The sequence below is a fragment of the Chroicocephalus ridibundus genome, chromosome Z (genome assembly GCF_963924245.1).
Source record: "Chroicocephalus ridibundus chromosome Z, bChrRid1.1, whole genome shotgun sequence".
NCBI classification, from domain to species: Eukaryota; Metazoa; Chordata; class Aves; order Charadriiformes; family Laridae; genus Chroicocephalus; species Chroicocephalus ridibundus.
Window position 1 is genome coordinate 46170046 of NC_086316.1, and position 13816 is coordinate 46183861.

At 43.9% G+C, this 13816-nt stretch overlaps 1 protein-coding gene across 3 annotated transcripts in view; it reads right to left on the reverse strand.

Annotated features, from left to right (window-relative positions):
* The window catches only part of TJP2 (tight junction protein 2), a 69465-nt gene extending 56791 nt beyond the window's left edge, over positions 1-12674 (reverse strand). Inside the window, exon 1 of one of the 3 annotated variants that reach the window (XM_063320855.1) lies at positions 12525-12674. The gene's annotated coding sequence lies outside the window, so the exon portion shown is untranslated. Of the gene's footprint in view, positions 1-9706; positions 10877-11146; positions 11493-12524 lie in introns of those variants that run through there. The other 2 variants (XM_063320856.1, XM_063320854.1) reach the window with 2 other exon arrangements.
* Between the last annotated feature and the right edge of the window lie 1142 nt (positions 12675-13816).

A 13816-nucleotide genomic window follows, 5' to 3' on the forward strand; every position in this document is an offset into this window, starting at 1 on the left:
AGGTAATTTAAAAAATGCATTTAGTCTCTGATAAACTTCTCAGAAACTTCAAAAATGCAAGCACCTGCCAGACATCACGTTATGAAACTACAAGTTCCTTTTCCCTCTCTGCTGGTTCTTCCAGCATAAAAGAATCTTTCTAAAAGTAAAACACTACTGTTTTATATCAAGACATGATTTCAGAAGTCATAGAACAAAGGGATGCTGCTCTTCAGTGATCACGGAAGCTCACATTAAGCAAGAGCTATGCTGTGCATAATGAATAAACATAGAATCATAGAATAATAGGGTTGGAATAAGCTTTATTGTTTCAGGCTGTGCACAGAATACTATTTTAGAGGATGCAGGAAAGTTACATGAGCAAGCTAAACCGAAATCACCACCGCTGTAAGCATTTTGCCTATGTGCAAAGATGCCAGAAGTTATAAAAATCCGTCTGTCACAAAAATCACATCATTATTCCAAGCAAAAATGGAGGTAGAACAACATACTTTACAATGACTTTGATATGGAAATGTAAATGAATGACTTAGCAAAATAACGAATCTGCCCCACTTTTTTTTTTTGCACACCTTAATCTGGGTTTTTAATCAGGATTTTCACAACTTTCAAGTCATGGCACTGCAGCTGGCATCACACTCTAATGCTATTTTTTATTTTAGGAAATGAGTAAGAGAAATGAAGGAAGTATTTGAGTTAAGCATGCACCTGAATTTGTGCAGCAAAGAGATGACGGATGAGGACCTATGTATCCTACATTCAGTATTAGGTTTTAGAAACTGTCTCATTATGGTTTGGTTTTTCCCTATGCACACAAACACCCACTTTTAAAACACCTTTTTTATATGAACGTGACAGGGTATCTCTAGAATTTGAGTGATAAGCAGATGTTAGAAAAGTGAGTTTTTAGTTTGCTTATTCCAGTTCTATGGAATAAGCAGTCTGTAGGTACAAAAAAGAGCACTTTTTTCTTCAACTCACAGTTCACTCTGCCGCAATTGCTCATTACCAATCTTTAGTTCCCTCAAAGTTTTAATGAAAACATAAAAGGGATCCCTATTACAATCCAATGACAACAGCTTTTCTGCTTTTGTGAAACTTGTTGGAATGGCAAATCCAAACATAACTCAAATACATCTTAACCAGTTTGGAATTCCAAGCGTGTACAACAATCGCACCAACTAAACCTCTCCCTGAAAGGAGGGAGATGCCCGATTAAGCATGCTGGAAATAAAAACAAATATTAACCCGGTAGTGTTTTTTGCACTTTGATACTGACTAATACTCAGTAGGAGAGGAAAGCCAAGCAGTCCCAGTTACAAAACAAAAAATAACGGCTACTAGAGTTAGCGACTTTCATTTTTAGACAGCTTGTTTCAAGCTGTGACCCTGGCCAAGCAAACCTACTTGAAAACAAAGAGGAATTTTTGCAAGAATGCAGCATTACTTTCCAACACAGCTCCTCAGAGTATCAATAACAATCATGTACTGTTTTATCGACACATAAAGAGTGGCTGCAAAATTCAAAGACATTGGCATGTAGATAATTTACATGAAACAATCAAAGGAAGTCACAGTCTAGGACACTCCACTGTCCTGTGTAAAAATACATTGTACTAAGAACCCCTTTTAGTGGCCAGATTTTTAGCAAAAAGCCTTACAAGCACTCATTAACACAATACCAGAAACTTAAGACCAACCTGAAGAATACTTGCATTGATAAGAGGCTGGAAAAGGTTGGCATCAGCATATTTTCTAGACTAGTTTTTGGTGATGCAACTAAAAAAAAAATAAATCATATGGTGCACTGTATTTTAATTGCTTTTACTGTTGCTACTGCCATTAGAGGAAGCGCTTGTGGAAAAACCACAGGACAAGTCTAAGTTAGGTCACAGCCAAACAGTCACAGTTTTACTCCAAGCGTTTCTTTGAAGTCGTGCTTACACAAAACTACTCCAAACCAGTAGAAACATATTAATTGGTCTTGAACAAAAGCCTCTCACATTTTGTACTCCTCTGCAACGTCTGAAACAATGTGGCAGGATTCTAATGTATAACAACAATAGGAGACACGAGAAGGACTGAAGACACCCATCCATTGATGCTACTCGTATAGGGTAAGGTGGGAGAGAAAAACAATGCCTTACACCGTAAGTTTTTGAGGGAAACAGTTATGAACAGAAAGAATTTTCCGAAGCCTAATACTCCAGTTGTGTGGTACAAGAAAGCACTCTGTATTGTTTTTAACAAAACCAGAATGCTCAATATTTCACATTTTGAACATTAATAACCTTAATTGACTTCTCTTCTAAGAACTAAAATTTTCCTACAGGGAAACAGTACTCCTAAGTATGAAGAACTCTTGCTTCCTAGCAGAGAAGGAGAGTTGCACGCAGAGAGAAAAGTGTTTTCCACCTTTAGAAGCTGCTGGTTCTCTCATGGATAAAATTAAAATATGTGTGTTTTTAAGTGTGGGAGAGGTGGAACGCAAACATACACACATCAGGTTAGTAGTAAGCAATAAACACAAAACAATAATTTCATTTTCATTCTGGTGAGTATACATCTGTTTACCCTTTCTGTTATTCAGCAAACTCCTGATTTAGAAATAACCCTTCTCCTACTTACTCTATTAGCCAAGGACAAGAAGTACACAGAAATCTCTAATGAAACCACAAAGTTTAACTACAACTGCAGAAGATATACGATTTGGAAGGTACAAAAACAGATTACCTGTTTTACAGATGACTCTCCCCTTTTCTGATAACAAGTTTTAAAAACTGCATGATTCAAGGTGAGCACCGGTTTTCTCATAGTTACTCACTGGTTACTTTTTAACACTTACCCTGGATGTTGCCACAGATTTGCATGTCTACCCTCAGGAAGCAGCTCCCTCTTGTTAAGGGGAGTAATACCTATCGCTGCTTCTAAAATAGTAATGTATTTCTTGTACCGCATCCTGCCTCACTCAAGAGTTCCACCACGCTAAGTTATCATCCAAACGCAGATGCTGCAACTGAAGTCATCTTCACTTATCTGCCTCTTCACTTATCTGAGCTGCTGCTTTTCAAAACATGCTGCAAGTTTGAAGCACAAAAATAATGCTTTTTCCCCTCTCCCAGGCTTGAAGAGTTTGCAGGAGAGAGAAACCAAAGAAAAACTCCTGCCAGATTCCCCTGAAACGTCATTGTTACATAATTCGATCTTTGAATAAGACACTAATGAAAATGATTGAAGAGACAATCATGGTTCTAAGCCTGGCCGGATAATGCACACTCTCCAATTGACTAATCCTTTGCTAAATCTCTGCTGTCTATAATCTTTCAAGTACTAATGGAGCACTAGGTAACTCCTCTTGTCAAACCCATCCACGGAATAAGAGAGAACTGCACAGAAAACTTGAGACTGTTTTAGACACTGTGACAGACAAAAATAAGTGTTGCTTCAACTTTTCTTCTCAGGACCAGAAAGCTCTATACATTGGAAGCGTTACAAGGGATTTATCTGATCTGTTCAGAAAAGGCATGGAGAAACATTTCCTTATGTGACTTGTACAGAATTAGGCAAGCTAAAGACTCCCATTATGATACCTACTACTCATTCAAATGAGCCTCACACAATGCCAGAAGCCACTTTCCATGTCGGAATTGTTCTAGCCATGAGGTAAGTAACTGTGCGTGCCAAAGACCTCAGGTACTAACTACAAAGGTGGAGACAGATGTACCTGCTGAAGTAACAGTGCTGCAGCACTTCCAAAATGTCACTATCATATTGCAATATTCAGAGAGACGTACTTGATTGCAAAATGACTAACTAAGGAAGCGTTGTAACGCTACTTAAATACTAAGATAAGAATGTTTTATATATAATTATATGTATTATATAAACATTATGTACTTATGCAGTAATGTAGATAAAAATGTAAAAAGAACAGATGGGACAGGAATACTGAAGACTTCAGCCACAACTCCCTCTGTAAACTGCGCATTTTAGTTATTCCCTAGTATTAGTAGACACGGCTATATTTCTTTTGGGGTGACGTCATATTGCATGCTACTTATTTGGAAACTGCTAAGATAAAAACCACAAGCTTTCATTACTTCCACTGTAAGATATTCAGCTCTTAACAACAAGATGCGTATAACCATTGCCAGGTCCTGTATTACTTACAATCCTGTGTTACCTGTATTTGGTGTTTAATATTCAGACAGATTTGTAGGTTCTGTTAACACATGCACACACTGAACTCTCTCGAGTTATTGCTAAATAGTAATCTGTGGGACTGATCTTAGAAGAGCAAAATAAAATTAAGCATTTTTTAGATTCAAGGAGTACCACTACAAACAACTGTCAGAGGGAAGAATTTAGTTTTCACCTACCTAATTGCATGCTGATATGTAAGGAACATGCAGTCTGAAAATGTGATGTATTAAGAAAATTAATTAATATATTAAAACCACAGGAGTGAAATTAAGCAAAGAATTAACATCTCCAGGTCTTAACTACAACTTCAAACACCCGTATACAAAGTATTAAAAAGCTTAGGAAAGCCAAGTACTACTAGAAGTCTGCAAGCACAGCTATCATCATTAGACTTGCATGCATCCTGAGTCCTGGTAGCTTTGGCAGCTCTATTGCAAAGGCAGTACAGACTAGGAGAAGACAAGATAAGAAGTGGGCAGTTTAACCATTCCAGTTTTTAAGAACCTTCTGACTGTAGTAGTCCATGACAACATTCAATTTTACTTAAACACAGAAACATTTTGATAAAATCCAGTTTTTCATCAAAGTCGGTTTTGTTAGCAACATCAGTATTACCACAAGTTCTCCTAAGAAGTTTTGGTACTTCTTTCTGTGTCCTCCCTTAACGCTTTTTTTTTTTTTTTAACCCTAAATTTTCCCCTTAGACATCTAAGGAACAGCTCTTAACAAAAACTTCCCAAAAGTACTTCTTAAAGCCAGTGTCCTATGCAAAGTGTAAAAAAAATTTAGTGCAGCTCTGGTCCATCTTTTGTCTCTTTGGACAAAGGCAATTAATTCTGACTAGAAAACATGCTCCACAACTACACATTGCACACAGAGAAGCCAAGCTCGTGCCATAAGCACAAGTTACTCCCAAGTACTGCTTTTGGCTAAATGGTTCATGACATCTCTGGATATCTAGAGGGAGTAAGACTGAGTCACAGTTTATCAACTTCCTTCAACTTTATTTGAAAGCAGAAACTCAGAGCTGCTCGCACATCCATTGTTTGCGAAGGATGGCTTTTGCAGAGCAAACAAAAGGTCTAAAACATACCTTCATCCATTGTTTCCTGTTGGGGAGTTATCATCCACTCCCCTTCTTCTGGCTTTGTATTTTTTCAGGAAGAATGAACATCAAGTTCTATTGGAAAGAACACAGCGCATTTTTCCTAACTGGGAACACACAAGTGAACAAACATAATCTAAGAATTAAGTTGTTAAGAAAAATATTTGTGTCAATTTCAGGAACTCATGTTCCTCAGCCATATCCAAAAAGATAACAGCAAGAAACCGCCTTGCAGTTCACCTAAAAATATTCTTTGTTTATGCACTGTAGTTGCATTCTCTGCTAACCTCCCTACGGATCCCTCGCATTAATTACTGTTTTACAAAATTTACAGTTTACAAAACAAAGAAAATCCAGTTACACGCATTTCTATCAAACTGATGTGCTGCATTGTGGCAAAGTACCAAGAGGCTCGGAGCACTTGTCATAGCCGCACTGAGCTACACTGGCTACAAGGAAAGAGGACTCTGTGGAAACTGTTAGCTTTTCTTTATCTGCTCCAAAGTCCTCTCCTATTTTCTGTGCTTCCTCAGGTGAAACACAGCCGGGGCGAGGGTGGGATGGGGGGGCGAGGGTGGGATGGGGGGGCGAGGGTGGGATGGGGGGGCAGTTTCAGTGTTGCAGCAGTGATTTCAACCAGACTGAAATTCTACAGATGACTTTTGCAAAAGCAGTTCTGAAGTTTGCTTATTTTCAGTCACACTGTAAAAATTGTAGACTCAATTGCAGTGGATATTTGGAAAGCAAGATACATTTCAGGGAACGGGGAAAGAATGACAGAAGCTCTTTTCTGCATTAAAGAAACATTTATGACATCAAAGCAAAAGCTTCCTTTTGCTCTAATCCTTGACAGATGAAAACAGAGTCATACTCTCTTAATTAGATGTAGAGCATACTTCATGTAAAAACTGATGACAGAAGCATGATCACATCTTCAGTCACTTCAGACCCAACTACAAAGGAGGAAACCATTGCCCAATGTAGCCACAAATTACTTTCCATCTTTGGAAAGAGACAAAATTCTTTCCTTTCTCTTCTCTCAACAAAAAAAATCTCTGTAACACCTACAGATGGAAGAATTCTCTCATGCAGAGAGCAAAGAAACAAAAGTCTTTTACTACTTGCTTGTTCTCGGGTGACAAGAATAACTACAACAGACAATTGTTCACTTCCAGAACGTACATGTGTTTTGTTTGGGCCATATAGCTAAGAAATGGCTTGAAAAACAATCAACGTTATCTGCAAAGCTTGATCTGTTGAAGCAATCTGGAGGCATCAAGGATCAGATTGGGGGTGCGAATGGTTTCATGGGAGGAGAAGAGGAGGACCCGGAAACTTCTTTCACGGAGCTTCACTGATTGCACTCCCTTTTGGCCCCTCCTTAGAGATCGTCCCTTGCCTGAGCAGTCCATATGTTCCCGGAGATTCCCAGAATCAGCTTATACAAAGTTGTGCTAAGGAGGCTAGAGACACCAGCAGTCAAATCTGCTGGCTATTAAGCAGAGCTAGATGATGAAGCAGATGTTAGAATAGAGAGAGAGCGCAAGACAGACTACACACAGCCTTGCTGTTAATAGTGCGCACAGGAGAGATTTATGGGTTTTCTCTGATGTCTAAAAAAACCCCCAAACAAACAAAACCAAAAAACAAAACCAACCCCCAAAACTAACAGGGGCAAAGCAAGTAACAAATAGCTTGAATAAATATGTGAAACCTTGGTGTAAGACCAAGCCAGACATTGCCGAGTTCAGGCTCAGTTTATCAATACAGTGCAGGCTGATGTCAAAGAACTAGTTTGTTATGACAGAGTAACAACAACAAAATGCTTTTGGAAAAGGTGTTATTGAGCCAATCTGAGGAAAAATCCAAAGCGGCCCAAAACATCTGAACTCATGCCTAGCCTAATGAAACATACCCACACCTAACTCAACATCCTAAATCCGGCTTTTCACATGTATATAGACCACACCCAAGATTATCAGCATACTTTTGAGAAACAAAAAGAAGTTTCTCAAAAGCAGTTCTGGATTGCTGGTGCAACAGAGAAGAAAAGACAACAGCATGGAGAGGGGAGCAGGCATTGGGAAAAATCAGAACAAAAGGGGATTTGTATTTTTCCTTGCACACTTCTTATCGGCCCTACTATCACACAGTATTTTTGTCTGTCATTTTCACATTTTCATGTGAAAATACAGCACTAGTCAGTTTCATTTTCTTCCTAGATTAGAAACCATGGTTACCTGACATTCCAACACAACACTCAGATACACAATGACAATGCTGACCTAAATTCAGGAAGACCTGGGTAGCTCGTGTTTCCTAAAAACAAAGCCCGCAGCTGATGAATACACACCAGGGTAGATGCCGTACAAGATACCAGACTAGAGCTCCCACAGCTCACTCCCGTCATGCTTGGATCACAGACATCCTAAATATATTCACAACTGCAAGGGTCCTCTAATGCAGGACAGAAAGGAGTTGCCACAGTCTGCATTCTCATGTGAAACAGAAATCTACAATACTCCCTAGCAACTTTCAAAAAACAATTATCTGATTTAAAAGAAAACAAAAAACAACAACAACAAAACAACTAAAACAGAACCCAAACAGTAAGTTGCGAAATGACCTGGAGTGGTCTTCACTGCAGCACGAACCTGTTTAATTCCCATACTGCAGTCAGTACCTGTGTTAGTTATGTAATATTTAAGTAAAAAATAAGCTCAGCCCTCTACTGTTAAATGCAGGCCTGGTACAGATAAAAAAATAATCATTAAAGGGCAACAGAAGGCTCCAAAGACTCCAGGGACAAGAAGTAAGCACACTTTACAGGGGAGCAGACGAAAGGATATAACACAGTGCTGCTCTTTCTGAGGAAGAGAACGGGTTCAGATAACAGAGAAAAGCACCTGGTGTTTGAACAGCTCTATTTTGAGAAAAGCACCTGGAAGAGAACTCCGTATAGAAGTTAAACCTGCGTACTTCTCCAGGGATTCCCAACGTGGAGTCTGGGGGCAGTCACGGGACTGAAACGAAACCTTTAGTGGTGAAAGACAACGTGCACTGGTGTGCGTATGTCAGCATGGCCATGAGAAACCGCTCATGCTTCGGTGCTGCAATCTTTCTATGTAAACTCACCATTTGCACACACTCTATATGCCCTATATCCTTATTGCCGTAAATGTTTGTTTTGCAAATAGATTGTCTCATTGTTAAGAAGTCTTCTAAAGTTCACAGAAATGCACTGCAATTTGGGATTAAGATTCACAGGCCTTACGTGGCTTATGTCAAGATGAACCATAAGATTTAATAAATTCATTTTTTCCCAGCAATGAGTACTTTCATACCTGTTTGAAAATAAGCCAGACTTCAAAATCTTTAACCTCAACAAACTGTAGCTGTACACCATGTCCGCACTTTCCTTCCCCTGTTATTAGAACGACTGGTTCCAGGATTACTACAATAGGGCAAAACTGCTGCAGCCAAGGCATGACAAAATTTACACCGTCCTTGAGAATGTAAATACTGTTATTTCAGCAATTAAGGGAGAACGGTCCTGTAACAAGAGATTTCCTTTTCCCTACAAGGAAGTTCTGGAGACAGACAATGCTGGTAACTGTTAAAACACACACACAAATGCTATCATCTAAATTTGCTCTAAGTTAAAAGCAGCTTTGAAGTAGTCCTGGGATATTAGTCCAGCCCCCAGCTGAGGATTACTATGATCCAGGAACTTTCTGATGTTAAGCATCTAGGTTTTATATAAAGGTACAACACATCCCATTTTGTGAACCATGACAGCGCTTAAACATTATTTTAATCACTAAGAAAGATTTCCTGGTTGTCCTTAGAAGACACTGAACCAGGAAAGGGAGGATTAAGCAGTCAAAAAAGTATCAGACACTTAATTACTTTGATGCTTCATTCTGAAGAGCTCTGTTGAGATTATAGTTCATGCAAAGTATTGGGACCATCCTAACCCCACTGCATAATTCACAATACTCATCTTCAGTCTCACAAAACCCCAGTGTAGTGGCACTGAGCACAGTTGCAGTTACTGATACTGTGACACAGGGCAATGCAGAAAGCAATCAAAGTTAGACACAATTTCTCCAATCCATAGGGCCTTCGCTGTGCAAAAGGAAGAGGAGTCACTACCGCTACTTGAATGCCATGTTCAGTGCATAAGATGTTTGCATATAACTGTCTGGAAGCAATTATAACAGTAAACTCACCTAAAAGTCAAATACACGCAGACAGGTTTCTCATAAGCCTGATGAAAGCCCTCATAAGCGCTACATTATACTAAGTATAAATCTTATTGACCATGCCTGAATGGCACACACGTGCTTACTACATGCAAAGCATTTCAAAGTCTCCTCAAGCAGCCTGATGACCTACCAGTGAATATCAATTTACGCAAGCAGACTTCCCATGCTTTCCAGCACCTGATCCTTGACACGCAGATCTCATGGATCCTGACAAGGGTCATTGCTTGGAAGAGTTTACAGGTAGATCCTTAGTCTATGAATGCTCCAGAAACAAAAGAAGTGATTTTATCAGTCGCAGCACATGTTTGTTTTTATTTCCTTTTCTCTGAGCCACAGCTGAATCACAGTCCTAAACCTTTACAATAGAACTTTGCTGAGCAAAAGAAAAGGTAAGTCATTTTAATTTGTTTCAAACCACACCGCCTTGATAATTATTACATCCAAAGGTTAAAGCAAAGCAGACATTGGTGGCTTCTGCTGGAGCGCAGCTGCGGGGGGTGAGAGCTTTCAGATACTTGTCCTAGCTGTTGGATTCCACACCAGTTTACAAAGCGAAGCTAGGGAGCCGGTTGTTCAGAGACTGCAGCTGTTTTAAGCCAGCAAACCATTAGAAAGCAACGCTGGAGGTATGAAAAGTTTTCAGATAACCAATCTGAAAGACGAGCGCAGGGCTCTTACACAAGTGTGTTCAGACAGCGTGTACTTTTTCGTTTTGGAAAAATACGCAGAGGAAACAGGTTTCAAGCAGGGGGAAAGCAAGGGCAGGGCTCCTTAATAAAGCAAGCGCGTAACACTGGTACATCAACCCTGACACTCCACGACGCAAATCCGATGTACCTGGGCTCCGGCACCGCAAACAAGGCCGATGCCAAGGCGCTTTAGGAGGGCAATCAAGCGTCTGGCTGCTGGAACCGCCTGTTCCTTTGTTTTACAGTTCCCTGTTAACTTGAAACCTCCCCTGACCCAGTTAGCCAAAGCCCGAGGCACGGCTGGAATCCACTCGGGACGTGCCAACATAAAGATGTCAGGAATTCCGTGTGCAACAAAGGCAGCCCGAAACCCCCCGCCGCCGGCAGACCCGCCCCCCCGGCGGCCAAAAAACCGGGTAAACAAACCCCTGATTCATCGGTGACATCTCCCCCGCTTCCCACGTAGTATCGCACTCTCCCGCCAAGGATTTAGCGCGGAAAAAGTCACAGAGAGCCGCTTAATCCCGTTAGGGAAAAGCCGATCCCCGGCCCCAGCCCGGCTCGCCCCAGGTGCGCGGCGGCGGCGGGGCCGGGGGGGGTCCCGGCGGGGGGAGCGCAGCCCCCGCCCCGGCTCCCGCCGACACAGAAAGCGAAGCGCGCCCGAGGAGCGGAGAGGGGAGGGGTGGAAAAGCCCAAAGCACACAAAGGAGGGAGAGGGAGAGGGAGAAGTCGCGCAACTCATCCCCGCGGCGCGGCTCCGGGGAGCGGCGGCGCCGGTCGGGGGACGGCGGGGGCCGCACCTGCCCGAGGAAGAGGAGAGGGGGCGGCGGGGAAGCGCGGAGCCGCGGCCAGCCCAGCCCGCTCCCCGCGGGGGTACTCGCCTGCTCACGGAGGTAGCCCCGGTGCGGCGGCGGCGTCCAGCAGCGGAGGTGCGGGGAGGCGGCCCGGCACTGGGGCTGCGCGCCCTGCCCTGCCCGCCGCGGGCTGACACGGCGGCGGCGAGTCCCGAGTGCGGAGCCGAGGCCGAGTTCGGATCCGCTCCCCGCCGAGTCGGGCAATTTCCTGCGGGTGCGGGCGGGGGCGGCTCCCGCCGCAGGTGCCGGCCTCGCCCCCAGGTGGGGCGGAGGGGAGGGGAGAGGAAGGCCGATGAGGGCAGGCGGCAGGACGGGGCGGGCGGCGGGCAGAGCTCTCCCTCCCCCGCCGCCCCTTCACAGGAGCGGCTCCACCTGCGGCTGCTGCCGCCTCCCCAAGTTCAGGGGTGACTTCGCCCCGCTCCCCCCCGCCCCACTCACTCACTCACTCACTCACTCACTCACTCACACGCACGGCGGCGGGCGGGGGAACAGGAAATACCGGTCGCAGCCCGGTTACTCCGCGCCGCTGAGTCACCGCGGTGGGGCCGCCCCGGCCCCCGGCTTTTCTCAGCCCGTCCCGTCTCCCGGGAGCGGGGAACCCGGCTCTGCCCCCCCGCCCCGGCTCTGCCTCGGCCGCCCGGCATTGCCTGAAGCGGGATCAGAGCTGGGCGGCCGGGGCCCGGCGGGTCGGAGCGCTGTGGCCGCCGCTGCTCTCGGCGCGTGCTGTCAGCCAGCCCCGCCTCTGCGCGGGCTTTTCCCCGTTCACTTCTGGGGAACGCGGGATCGGTGCCCGTCTAACGTTTTCTAGCCGGCAGACCCCTGAAACAGCTTTGAAAACCGCGGCGCGGTGTTCCACGTACGCCTCGGAATCCGCTTTTTCCCCCCCCCCGCCTTTTATCACAGAGGAGCCGCCTGCAGCCCGCCACCCCCCCCGCGGTACAGCCGGGCGCCTGGGACACCCGAGGCGAGCAGGAGGCAGAGCAGCCCCTGCCCAGGCCACAACCGGCGGCGTCACTCGGCGAGAGCCCTGCCAACGCTGCTCCCGAAACCTCGACTTGCCCAAAGGGAACCTGCTGCGGCAGGGGGTTGGACTGGGTGGTCTCCAGGGGTCCCTTCCCGCCCCTGCCGTCCTGTGGTTCTGTGAACCACCTCCACTTCAGGCTGGCATTCCGCAGGTATCGGCTTTCCGGCATCGCTCACGACCTGCAGCCGAAACGAGACAGGCAAGGCCAAACAGCCCCGACGGCATTCTTTGGAGTCGTATTTCTCCTGCGCTGTAAAGCGCCGTGTGTCACCAAGAATTCCTTATCTGCTCTCTCCGGGGCGGTTAAACCCCATCCAAACCCCTCTAAAATTAAGCACGAAACTCCCCCGCTGTCACGCCTGTGAAACAGTATCTACTTACAAGTTTTCTGGTTGGTTGTTTGCTGCCGGTGGGAAAGGGCAGATGATTTTTTTTTTTTTCAACGGATGCTAAATATTCTGGATTCCCACAGGATGCCTAATTCAGATTGGTTTCTTCCTTCGTCAGGTGCAGATGATGTTTGTGCAGTATGCCTCATACTGAAATTAAGATAAAGAAGGCAAACAGTGTTCTTCGTGAAGGTGCTGGACTTTGGAAGGAGGCACCGAAAGAGCCTATTTTATTGACAGCAAATACGAAACTGCATTCAGACGTTGTACTGAAAAAACCTGCTTGTAGCTATAGTTAATAATTAACACACATGCACACACCACAGCTTTCGAGTGACTGTGGCAGCCTAAAAGTACCAAACAGCAAAAATCGAGGGGAAAAAAACCCAAAACCGGACTGATTCAGTAACTTGATGTTTTCTGTCAGCTATAGACAGGGTCAGCCATCAGCACGTAATACAATACTGCATTCAGGCAGAAGCAAGGCACAAGGAGTGGAAATTTAGTCTTACTTCCAGGTATGTGTCAGATTATTTGGTTTACACTGTACTGAGTGTCTGTTTCCTTAATGAATGTTTAAAAACTTCATCTGTTAGTTCTCTAAATGTTCTCTTTTTTCTGAAGCTACTTTTGTAAAAGTGGCCTTCTTGATGCTAAAATGCTGTGAATAGGAGGAATACTGTTGACATATCTAATGTATTCCTCATTTTTTTTAGTAGAACAGTAGAGAACATCGACGGCTAGCAGAAGAGCCTACATCTGGAAACTAACAATGCTTACAAAATTAGTCTTTGTAATAGTGATCACTTAGCACAATTACCATGACACAAACAATTTTTAAAACAATTCAGCAAATTGGAGAGGGCAGCAACGACATTCTAATGGCTTGTTTTAAACATCTATTGTTTCCTTATCTAAACTTGCCTGTTTTTAACCTGAACTCCAGAAAGTCTGTAATTAATAACTGTTTAAAAATTTTTTTTCTGCTTGTTCATAGCTGTGTTTATTCTACCCCCAGCGAAACAGCCTCTGCTGGCCATCTTTGGTAGAGGTCATGAATCTTGTCTTTGTCCTACGACTGCCAACAGTACCATTTACACAAACGACAATTTGGAACAGAGGGGCATGTTACTCCAAACAACTTTTTCTTAAGTAGGAGTTTGGGGGAAAAAAAAATCTCAATAGCAAAATGGACTGGAACATGTTTGATTGGTTACAGTTACAAATAGTGGTGTGCAGTAAATTTAAAATAACCACCCCCTAAGGGGCCACAACACGATGCAG